Raw genomic sequence first — 11,564 nt, forward strand, 5'->3', positions numbered from 1 at the left:
ATTAAAAAGCAACAAACTTTTGTTGAGTTTCGTTAACACATTTGCTTTTTTTATTTTAGAATATAGTCTACATCTGGATTAAAAAAAGTTTTAAATAAATTTAAGACATATGACAACAGTGGAACCCTTCATCATTCTATGTACACCACGGATAGAATGTCAGTTGGTTCCATTTCGGATAAGTCCACTTTCTCATAATAACATTATTATTTTCACTGGCTGAGTGGCAAGCTTCGTACGAGCTGGCACGGTGCCAGCTTCCACACACTGGGTTGGGGGCGGGGAGGGCGTGAAAGGGTTGGGGTAGGGGTGCCACAGGACAACTATACAGTGTAACAGAAAATCATTAATCTCGTAGTACCGGTTACCGACAGACAGTGCTGTTTGTGCGCTTATCACAATGGAATCGACGAAGTTTCAGAGCAAGGAGATTGGAAATACTTTAAGACGGGGCCACTGCTACAAAAAGAAATAGTGCAAACAGGAAAACTGATGCAATCCTAGCAACGCTGCGGCCTCCACCAGCCCAATGGCAGGGCGGTAGGAGGCTGCGCGCCCCGCCTTCCCCAGCGCCCGGCTCCGGGCAGGCGCCGCTCCCAAGTGTGGCAACCCAGCGCCGCACCCCGGCATGGCCCCTTCTCGACTCATCTCCTCCAGAAAGAACAGAAAAGAAACTCCAAGAAAGGCACAGGCTGAATGCAGGGCGTCAGCCCAGTTCCATTCCCACCAATGTAGAACACAGGCCCCCCACCCACTGCAGGAGAGGGAGGCCCCAACCTAACTCCCGCCACCACTTTCCTCTCCTCTTGGCAAAGAGGCCCTTCCTCCAGGCAGCCCCGCCGCCCCTGCGTACGCAGCCCCGCAACTTTGCAGTCCACCCATCGCCCATCGCGCCCTACAGCCAGAAAGAAAATAGCTTTGAGGGAAAGGGTGAGAGATGGGCAGGAAGGGTGCTGGGCAGCCACGGGCGTCCCTCCAGTGGCCCCAATTGCTGAAGCCGATCTCCTGCTTGTATCTGTTGGTGAGGATGTTGGCTTTACGCGTGAGTTTGGAGGCACAGTGTGCAGCCCGCGCAGGTGGTAGTGGAACTGCTGTTCCAGGTCCTCCTCGCCGGCTTCCGCGCCCTCTAGGTGGCTCAGGTCCACCAGGATGTCCTTGGACTTCCAGGCGTTGCCCTCCTCGCTCCCGCCGGCGCTGGTGCAGGACCCCCACTCGATGTCGTTGCGGATGGACTTGAGCAGCACGTGAGTGGCTACATGTCCGGGAGCGCGAAAAGCTGCCATTGGAGCTGCCCGGGCCGGGGGCGGGGACGTGCGCTCCTCCAGGCAGCCGCCACTGCCTCCCCACCTCCACGCCGACGTCGTTGTCCAGCCGGGCTCGGCCAGGGAGCGCGTCGCGCGGCAGGCTGGGCACCATCACCGTCTGGTCCATGTTGTTCACCCGCCGATGGCGGTTCATGGCGTTAAGAGCGAGTGCTTCTGGTTGTAGGTGTCGCAGATCTGCATCATGGTGGACCCGCGGGTGCCGGGGCACAGGGACGCAGGGGCACGGGGTGGCCGGCGGGGGCGACGGGCCGCGCCGGGCCTGGCTAGAGCCGGTGCGCTGGGATTCCCGGCTGCCGCTCCGCCCTCTCCAACTCTCGTCTCGCTCTCAGCCGGGCCTTGCGGGACGCGCAGCCGCTCGGAGCCTGGGCGCCCGGAAGCTCGCGATGGCGGCGCGTGGTCCGCGGGTCGAGCCCTGGCCTGGCTGGGGGACGGGAGCGAAAGGGATTACTCACCCAGCGAGGGTGCCCGGCGGCCCCGCCCGCGCACAGCGCCCTCCCCGGTGCCGGCTCGCCCGGGACAGCGCCCCGCGGGCTCCCGCGACCGGGCGCTCCCCCCGCAGCCCCACCTCTTCGCCCGCCGAGGCCGCGGAGAGAAGGAAGGGGTGCTCCCCACCCCCGTCTCCCTCGGAAACGCCTGGGTCCCAGCACCCACGCTGACCGGGCAGAGATGGGGCGGGGGCACCCACCTCCTGCTGCGCCTCGAGGTCCCCTTGCTGCAGGGTAGCTCAGCGTTCCCGCTGTTGGCGGCGGCTGCCTGCGGGCGCTATGCGGTCAGTGGCCGGACTGTGACTGCGGGCGGCTGTGGTGGCGTAGGCCCCCTACCCATCCCAGGTGCTCAATTTATAGAGCCCCGGAAAGGTGTCGCCCGCTCAAGGGCCACCCCGGTGTCTCCTCCTCCCGCCTCCCGGCGCGCCAAGATAAAGGCGCGGGCGGGATGACGAATAACACTCTCCTGGCCTTCTGAGCGGGGCGGGGCGCGCGGCCAGCTCCGCCTCTCTGATACCCGGGCGGAGGGAGGCGCCAGGGCCAGGCCGCCGGGCCGGGCCGGGCAGGGCAGAGGAGGGATGGAGCAGCCGCACCGCCAGCCCGAGGCAGAGCAGGCCAGTTGGGGAGGGCCAGACACTGAGCGGGTAAAGATGCCGGCGTCCCCACCCGGCCAGAGGGCGGGCTGGCGTGCTGGTCTGGGTGGACCTGGCCACGCTCGAGTGGTGACGAAATGCACCCTGGTTCAAACTGAGCCCCAACCCTGAATTGACAGTATCCGCGGCCCAGAAACTACGATCCTGGTTTATTATTAGCCGTCGGGAAAAGGGACCAGCACACCGCAACTCCATCTCTGGGCTCTTATGTAAGGGTGGCTGGGCATGCCTGGTGCCGTGGACGCTGGTGTTCCCGCCATGGCCCTGGCCAGCAGCTGGGGAGGAGCCTCAGAGCCTTTCGCCTCCGTCCAGGCCGAGTTTTCCCAATCTTTTCTGTAACAGCTGCTGCCAGGGTGAAAGGCAACCACCATCTGATCTGCATGTTCTCCCAAGAGATCAGATGTGCCAATAAGGAGAAGTAGCCCAATTCTGACTTTTGTCCAAGTCCCGCTACTCAGAGATGCTGGCGAGCCCTGGCCATGTGGCCTTTAGGCTGCCAAAGGGCCAGGAGAGGGTGGGTAGTTAGGCGTGTTGGGTGTCTTTCATCATTTAACAGAAAAGCAGGGAGGCATGCAATAATTTTTTTTTTTTGGTCCTGGTGGTGGTGGTGGGTTTGAAATGTTCCTTTCCAAAGATAGTTCTTTAAACACAGGGTCATTGAATAGGGCCAAAGCCATGTACTGACTCTTTGAATTTAATTTTTAAGAGCATTGCACCTTAAATTTCACTTTGGGACTCAGACCACAGCCTGTTTTCATTTATTTTTGTCTCACCATCTCACTTCCCTTGTCATGTCTTCAATGGGCCATCTTCTCCAACAGCCCTGCAGATAATTCAACAAGACTCAAGTTTCTAATTTTAAATTGCTTTTCTCTAAAACCTTTCAGGGTGCTTTTACTATAGTGTTTTCTCACAGGATAAAAGTACCAAAAGAAGAGAGAGAGCACCTAATAAAGGAGTTTATTTCTTTCCCTCTTTCACTTTGTGTATATTTAAATTTTTCCCACAGCAAACAATCAGACTTGGTGCATAAGAACTGACCTGTAGACACAGGACACTAGTCAGTGATCTCTGGAGACAAAGCCTAGCCTGCGGACCTCCAGTTCAGCTTATAACTCTGCCAGATCATAGCATGTTTTCCTATTGATGAAACTGGGGTGACGCTACCTGCTCACCTATCAGTCTTTGGGGGAATCAGTGGAAAGAAAAATGTTGGACAAAAAAATCATTATATAAATTTGAAGCGTGAAGATAATCCCATTTGCACCCATGGAGACTTAGAAAATTTCCCACAGGCAGTTTCCTTATCAATAAAATGGAGCTTCTCCCAGGGCTATGCCCAATTTTAGTTAAGGTTAAATAAGATAGCGGATGTAAAATTTATGTAAATTGAAGCTACTTTCCAAAGATTAATTGTACTTAACTGAAGGACCTCATCATAGCCAAAAGGTGTTTATGTGAAGAGTCAGAAACTTTAAAAACGTGTAAATGGGCTGTGATGAGCCACAGACCTCCCTCTAGTGCTTAGGCAGCAGGAGAGTACAAAAACGGTCAGATCGATTTTAAATCTTTACAACCAATGAGACACAAAAGAGCATTGCAAGAGGACAACTCGAGAAAACACACATCAGTTTCAGTAGTGATCCTCTCATTAATTAAAACATATTTGTCCCCCATTACAGATCCTCTTGATATTTTAAGTACGGTATGCCTCTGGATGAAAACTTGGTATTCAGATTGAGTTAATTAAAAGCTGGAATCCTGCCTCTTTTGTCTTCGTCCCAATTCCAACACTGTGTGATAATAACTCGCAGAAAACGGAACTCCAAGTCACCTAGCAAAGCGATCCTAGCAAAAGCTGGGGTGAAAGAAAGCCCCTAAAGCCTTCTTTTGGCCTCACCCCATCTGTTTCCTTCCTTCCTCTAGTCTCGAGGTCTCTCTCCATCTTCCAGTTCTTGATTCGGCCCCTGTTCTTTGACATTTCTTTAAACACTAAGAGAGATGGCTCATGCACCTGCCTGCAAAACTTCCCAACCCGGGCCTCCTCAGCTCCTGGGTGCCAGCTCAACAACTCACGCCCACCGAGTAAGTCCGGAACGAAAAAGTCCACGGGCCAGAGCTCCGGGCCCTTAGAATCACCCCACCACCGCCCCTCCAGCTTCAGCCAATCAGATTCCGTCTGAGAATGTTATGCAAATAAGCCTTCGCGCCCCAGCCAGTCAGAAGCCACAGCCCCCTCCCCCCCAGCGTCCTCTTTCACCCCAGCCGCGCCACACTGGCGGCCGCGTCCCTGGCAACTGGCGCGCAGTCAATCTTCCCTCACACGCAGCTGGCGCTAACTGGTCCAGCTGTGGCCGTGGCCAGGCTGGGCCAAGCTTGCACTTGGTGCCCACAGGCACTCTCCCAAATCGAGATCTGGACTGCCTGGAGATGCTGAGCCACTTGTCCTGGCTTATTTTGCCTCCGGAAAACAAAGTAAGTCTTCTGTGAGCAAATAACTTTTGGTACATTAGTGTAGGCCCACAGGCTCAAGGCTAGGGGCCCCTGGCCTCTCTTCCTCCAAGACGCTGAAGTCTCTGTAAAGCCTTGCCTGGGTCTGGGGCCCACACCCGCTTCTTGGTCGCAGCTCCGGCTCTAGGAGCTCTGAAGTTAGGTTTTTTTTAAGATTTTTTTTTTTATTCGACAGAGAATAGAACAGCCAGCGAGAGAGGGAACACAAGCAGGAGGATGGGAGAGGAAGAAGCAGGCTCATAGCAGAGGAGCCTGATGTGGGGCTCGATCCCAGAGCCCGGGATCACGCCCTGAGCCGAGACGGCGGCTTTAACCGCCGTGCCACCCAGGCGCCCCTGAGGTTAGGGTTCTTAATTCGCATTTTACCTCTTAGCCTCAGCAACCAGGAAATCATGCGTTCGGCCGTTTCCCAAAAGTGTCCACAAATTACCCCTTACACTGTGTCCTTTGAGCACTTGGGAATGGTGGCATTTTAAGTGGCAGAAATTCATAACAAAAGGAGAGCAAGTCAACCCGGATTGGAAGAAGGCTGACTGGAGAAATAAGAGGCTCACCTAGAGCTGGAGAGAAGGTAGTGTAATTGATTGTAAGGCGAAACCAGCCCAAGCCAAGGTAGTGGAGATTCTGGATTACTCTGAGGCAGAACTTAAAAGGAACCGCTTCAGTGCGAGGTGTCCAAGAAGAGGACAGTCAGACTCTTGTTCAAGGTCATGTCCTCCCACTGTCCACTTACACTGAAATGGCTCACAACATCCCCACCAGGTGGTCACCCTGGCCCACATTCTTGTCATTTCCGTCTCCCAGCATGGTTGTCCCTCCTTGGAGCCCTCCTGGAGGCCATGCAGCACACCATCCCATATCTGAAGGAGGATCGCGGTCTCTCTTGAATCCTCTCTTCTTCAACCATCTATCCCCAGTTACTACCATGGTTCTTCAGTTCGCATCTGAGGTGCATCATCCTGGTCAGTCTTTGCAAGTAGCTCCAGTTTGCTTGTAAGTGTGACACCTGGAATTCATCCCAAGCACCATTTCTCCTAGGACTAAGACAGTGGCGGACACTATTTTATTCTTTAACTTTCTGGGTCATATCTATTAGACGCTGGTAATGCATTTGAACTTTACAACAACCCCGAGAAGACAGTGAGGATCAGAGTTTAAGTGACCAAAGTAACAGGACTGGGATTTGACCTAGTTTTCTGCTGCCAGAACTAATGTTCCTTCTACACTATCCAACAAATACCTATTTCCTTACAATGCCACCTAACATTTAATGGACTTCTTTTAACAGCTACCTCCATATGCTGCTGGTTAGCAAAATTTTGTGTATCCCATTCTTGAGCAGGGCAGATCTTTTTTGGACTAAAGCACAGAATTTTATATGTATCTTACTTAAACTTTATCTCATTAGATTTGGCTCATTACTCCAGCCGGTTTCAATGTTTTAGGTCCTAATTTTTGCTCTAATGTATTCAGATCTTTTTTTTTTTAAAGATTTTATTTATTTATTTGACAGAGATAGAGACAGCCAGCGAGAGGAGAACACAAACGGGGAGTGGGAGGGGAAGGCAAGGCTCCCAGCGGGAGGAGCCTGATGTGGGGCTCCCGATCCCACTGCGCGGGATCACCCCCTGAGCCGAGCGGAGCAGCTTAACGCTGTACCCAGGCGCCCCTAATGTATTCAGATCTTACCCATACATTTGATAACCATTCTATATATTCACCTTCGCGTTATCGATAAGGCAAAAGGCAGCACTCGGTAAGGACAAAGTGCTGTGGAACATTTGGAAAACTCCTTCAGCTTGATATCAGTCCATTAATTAGCACCTTTTGGCGTATGTTGTTTCAGCCAGCTAGAATCATGTTAATTGTACAATCATCTAGCCCAATAAAATTTTTCTTGACTACAGAATATTCTGAGCGACTTCTAAATCCTCCCAAAGTCCCAAGTTAATGGCTGTTTTTTCTTATGGGTCATGGAAGCAGGGTATTTTTTTGTCATCTGCCATGGAAAAACCACTGTCACATGGTACAAAATGTGGCAGAAATAGCATTGCAGTATTCTGAGATTAAAATTGGGAGGAGAGAATCTCATTGTCATTGTGATTATAGGAAACATTGTCATGAAAATTTAGGTTGGGAGAAGGCTAAAACCTAGGAACAGGGCAGGAGTGAGTCTCTTGGCCTCAAACTAAACTTCCAGGTTCTGGCCATCTGAATATGTTGGAGTTAGCATTTTGTCAAATCTCATTTAAAAACCCTCTTTGGCTTTGATCCAGGGAGAGTAAAGCACAGGAAAGCTGAAAACACTAAAGACTACCTTGTATGTTCTACAGCATTTCTAACGTTGAAATTTAATAGAAAATGAATCATTTAATTTGTATGGTAGATAAGAAAAGTACAAGATCTCATATAGGTTTCTTACCTACCATATAGGCATCAATTTGGTTGATTCCTGGAGCTCTTACAATTCCAGGACCTTTTTCAGCACATGGGAGGGTACAGAACAAAGAGTATACTCAAAGGAAGACTGACTGAACATGAGACATGACTGATATTTCTTCCTTCACTCTATCCTGTTTAAGTGTGTCTATAAGGGTTAGTTTAAATTATGGAGTGGATTCAAAGTTATAGATTATAATCTAAGTAACGAGAGGAGAAAAAGATGTAAGTATCAATAGTTCATGTGTTCAAGTCCTAATTTGAGTGACACATATACAGATTCCATTTTATTATTTTGTATATATAACTTAATATATGTATCAAAGTTCTACATGCCATGTTTTACATATACCATAATATATATACACACAACATTTTATTGAAGCTAATATCATGAAACACAATATTCTCTGATAGTTCAAGAGTTCCCCACCACAGTTTATTCTTTTAACCTAATAAAAAGAAATTGGGTCTAGACGAGTACACTGGAGTTGAGCTAAATTCATCTATATCATATCGAAGTCTGGACAGAGCACTTGGGCTAATCTTGAAGAGAGCAAGAGAATAGTGTAACCAAAAAAGGCAAAAAAGCCAAGCTACAAGAGATAATGAGCTGGAAGAGTGTAGAAACTCCACAGTCCCTCAACATGATAGAAGGAAGAGCTCAGTAAGAATAGGAAAAATGAAAAACCATTGGGAAGAAAAAGGAAACTGCAGAGAGAAAATTTGAGGAGTGGCAACAAAATACCAACCAGCCAAACAGCTAACTGGAGAGTTAATAAATGGACTAGAAACAAAACGAGCATGACAGAGAATTAAATTTCCACGGCCATAGAAAGGTTCAGATCATCACGGAGAAGCCACAAATAGTTAAAGGAAGTGATGGTCAAGAAGCAAAGACAACAACACGTGACATGAATCGATGTCACTGGTAGAGATCTACAGTGCGAGTGACAGAAGCTACAGTTCGGGCTAGACATGCATATAAGAAGGACATTGTCAATAAAAATACATTAAATCTAGTGATTGAGAATGCACTTATACCAGAGTAAAATTGTTCTTAGAAAAGCTTGATCTTGAAAAACAAGCTAGTTATGTGTTTCACACTCAGGAGAGAAGAAAAGATCTTCTATGCAATGGGAAAGGAATCAGACCAGAAAGCGTGGTTGCAGGGGAGGTAATGAAGATCAAAGCAGCTGCGGAAGCATTCAGCAACAGGAACAGTGGAACTATAAAAGAGACTGTGTAGAGTCAAAGATCTTAATGACTTGAAAAAGAAACAATAGTCAGAAGTCTCAAGCATTGAGCTCAAGAGCTTTGCTGAAAGAAAGAATACAGGGATAAATCCAGCAAAAATGAATCAAAGAAGAATTTCGAGGAATCAAGCAACGCTGATGAAGAGATTCATGGTGAACTTGAGATCCATTGAAATACGGAAGGAAGTTAAGTAGTTTAAGAGTAGGATGGTTTTAGGAGCAAAAGATATGTATGGATCATTTTGTTTTCCTACAGTGAAATAGTGCAAACATCAAAGGTGGAAGATGGGAGGATGAGTAACAGAGCAGATCAACTTTGGCTGCAGTGAATAGATAGTAAGTCTGAAAACCTTAATTATAATTTTAAAATGAGAGACATAACATCCTTAATTCTAAAACTATTTTCCTCAGCGTGCAGAGGAGTCACAGAACATGAAGCACTCCATTGGCAAAATATCTTTTGAGTTCATTTCTCCGTGTGCTGGTTTATACTAAAATTTCGGCTTAAGGTGTTTAACAATTCTATATTTAAAGTGGCATATAAAGAATAATTCTATTCATTTAAGTACCAGTATGCCACATGGTATTACTGCAACTTTCAGGCAGGATTGGCTCTTTTTATATTTGAGCCTTTTCTTCCACCATAGTATACTTGAAAAGTGTTTGAAATTCCATTTCTATATAAGCACACAGTAGTTTGCATCAACGATGTCTGATCTGTTAGTGACTTCAGTTTGAAGATAAATCCTTTCTCAAATACTGTTTGGTAGACATTTGTGAACCCCAATAATGATGGAGAATGAAATGATAAGTATCTGAACTCCCCAGGATACTTTAAAGGTTGCTTCAGCTTCACTGTTTCTTTTCTCTAGCATATGTCAAACTGCAGGTTCAAAAATTAAATGATGCAACAGTTGAAATATTAGTTCTTGGAATGATATTCTCAAGTTGATTCATTAATGAGGCATTTTCTCCTCCATCCCTTTGAACCTATTCAAAGGGTACGTTCCACACATTTGTTTCATGGATGAAGCTATCTGCTTCTGTGTATTTACTCTTTGTTATATATCCTTGAATGATTCTAGAACAGGGAAGCACAGTATCCCCACATTCTCTCTAATGAACTCTATACCTTTCTCTCCCCAACCTAAAAGATGTGAAAAGAAGTTGGTGTGAAATGGGTTCTAGAGTCTCTCGTGCTCATCTCCACACTGAACACAAATAGAAGGTGTGTGGATTATTTTCTATAGCATCTCTATATTGTTTATCTTTTTTGCAGAATTATCATACCAGTTTATTCTAAGGAGATGGACTTTGGGTGACGTGAGATTTTCAGACGATCAGAAATACCTTTGGAGAACACGTGAATAAGTTTCACTCCTAAATGGCCCCGGTGATAAGGCGAGAACCTGACTCATAGTGTACACCAGCCAAGTGAAACTTTCCTGTTTGTTTTATGGTATTTGCTTCTATTCCTGAAAAATATTAAACAAGGCTGCATATGTTTTCAACTTTGAGCACAAAATAATGTGTGTATTTTTATTTTATTTGTGAATCATTATATTAAATTATAAGTAATGTTGTTGTGGCGTAAGTTCAGCTAACAATATTATCATAAATATTTATTTGGGACCACATAGTATATGTGAAGAAATAAACTTCTTAACTTTCTATTGGAGGGACTTAAAACATTTCAAATCTGATTTAAAGATATTGGCTAAACATTACATGAAAATATTCAGTGGTTCCAGTATTGGATTAGATCTTGGGGTTTTAGAAAAAACCACCCTTGAATTTAACAAAGGCACCATCATGAGAAAGCATGAATTAAACTGAGGTAATTTAAAAACATCTCTTTGTTTAAGATCTCCTTCCTGGAAGGGAGATTCTCTAAATCATTGGGCTTTGATTAAAGTCCAAGATGTTCCAATTAGAAGATTCTGAATGTAGAAATATTCAGTAAATTCAAAATGTGGTTTTTAAAGTGTTGTTCAATTCATCTATTTTCATTTAGTTTGAACAACACGATTCACTTTGTTCAAGATAGACTGACTCAAATTGAATGCCATCCAAAAACAACCAGTAAACTCTTATGCAAATATTGAATTTTCTTGACTTCCATAGGATAATAAGTACCTTTTTATGGTTCGATAAGTGGTTCAGTGGCACCACAGCATTTCTGTGTTCGTTTAGTGTACATAATTCCTAATGAGGAAAATAAAATTTTTGGGTTATTGCTACCCTGAAAACAAATGTTTACATTCAGTTTTCTGTTTTTGTTTATTCAAACAAAAGCATAATTTTGCATATTCTACATGCCAAGAACTCCTGATCTTGAACATAATGGTTTTGAGACAAGCTGATCCTCCACTCTCCACTCTACTCTCTTCCTCCTCTCTACTGAAAGGACAGAAATTTGAAATGGATACTTGTGGAAGACGATGTTCTACCAGTCCCTAACCATTTACGATTTTTACTTTAGATTCATCAAAACTTTGATAAAAGAAATTACGTATAGGAGATTAGAGTTCCTTACAAGATGCTGTGAAGTGATATATGTTAATTATTTCAAAACAAAAAAATGACCCACAGCATTCCAAAGCTGAAGTGATTGTTCCAAGTTATGAACAACATTATCTTAAAGAATGGTAAGAAACGATAAGAATTAAGTTTGTATTGTAATTTTCAAAATTGGTGAGAAACTCAGTTTTTCTCTAACAAAGCATTCTATTTTGCAGTGGGGTGAAGCATGAGAGACCATGTGGCTGGTGTAAAGGCTGCAGTATCTGGACTCAGACCATCACCATCCTCCCCCTCCACGCCCCAACTTCGGGTCTGGTCACCACTTTCCTGCCATTTCCTACCTAATTTGAGCTCGAAGACTCAAGCCACTGA

General features: G+C 46.1%; 1 pseudogene; it reads right to left on the reverse strand.

The window, feature by feature from the left end:
- Nucleotides 1-459: 459 nt before the first annotated feature.
- LOC121103734 lies at nucleotides 460-1,577 on the reverse strand (annotated as a pseudogene).
- Nucleotides 1,578-11,564: the final 9,987 nt, after the last annotated feature.

Source organism: Ursus maritimus (assembly GCF_017311325.1).
Source record: "Ursus maritimus isolate PB19 chromosome X unlocalized genomic scaffold, ASM1731132v1 scaffold_X1, whole genome shotgun sequence".
Taxonomy (NCBI): Eukaryota; Metazoa; Chordata; class Mammalia; order Carnivora; family Ursidae; genus Ursus; species Ursus maritimus.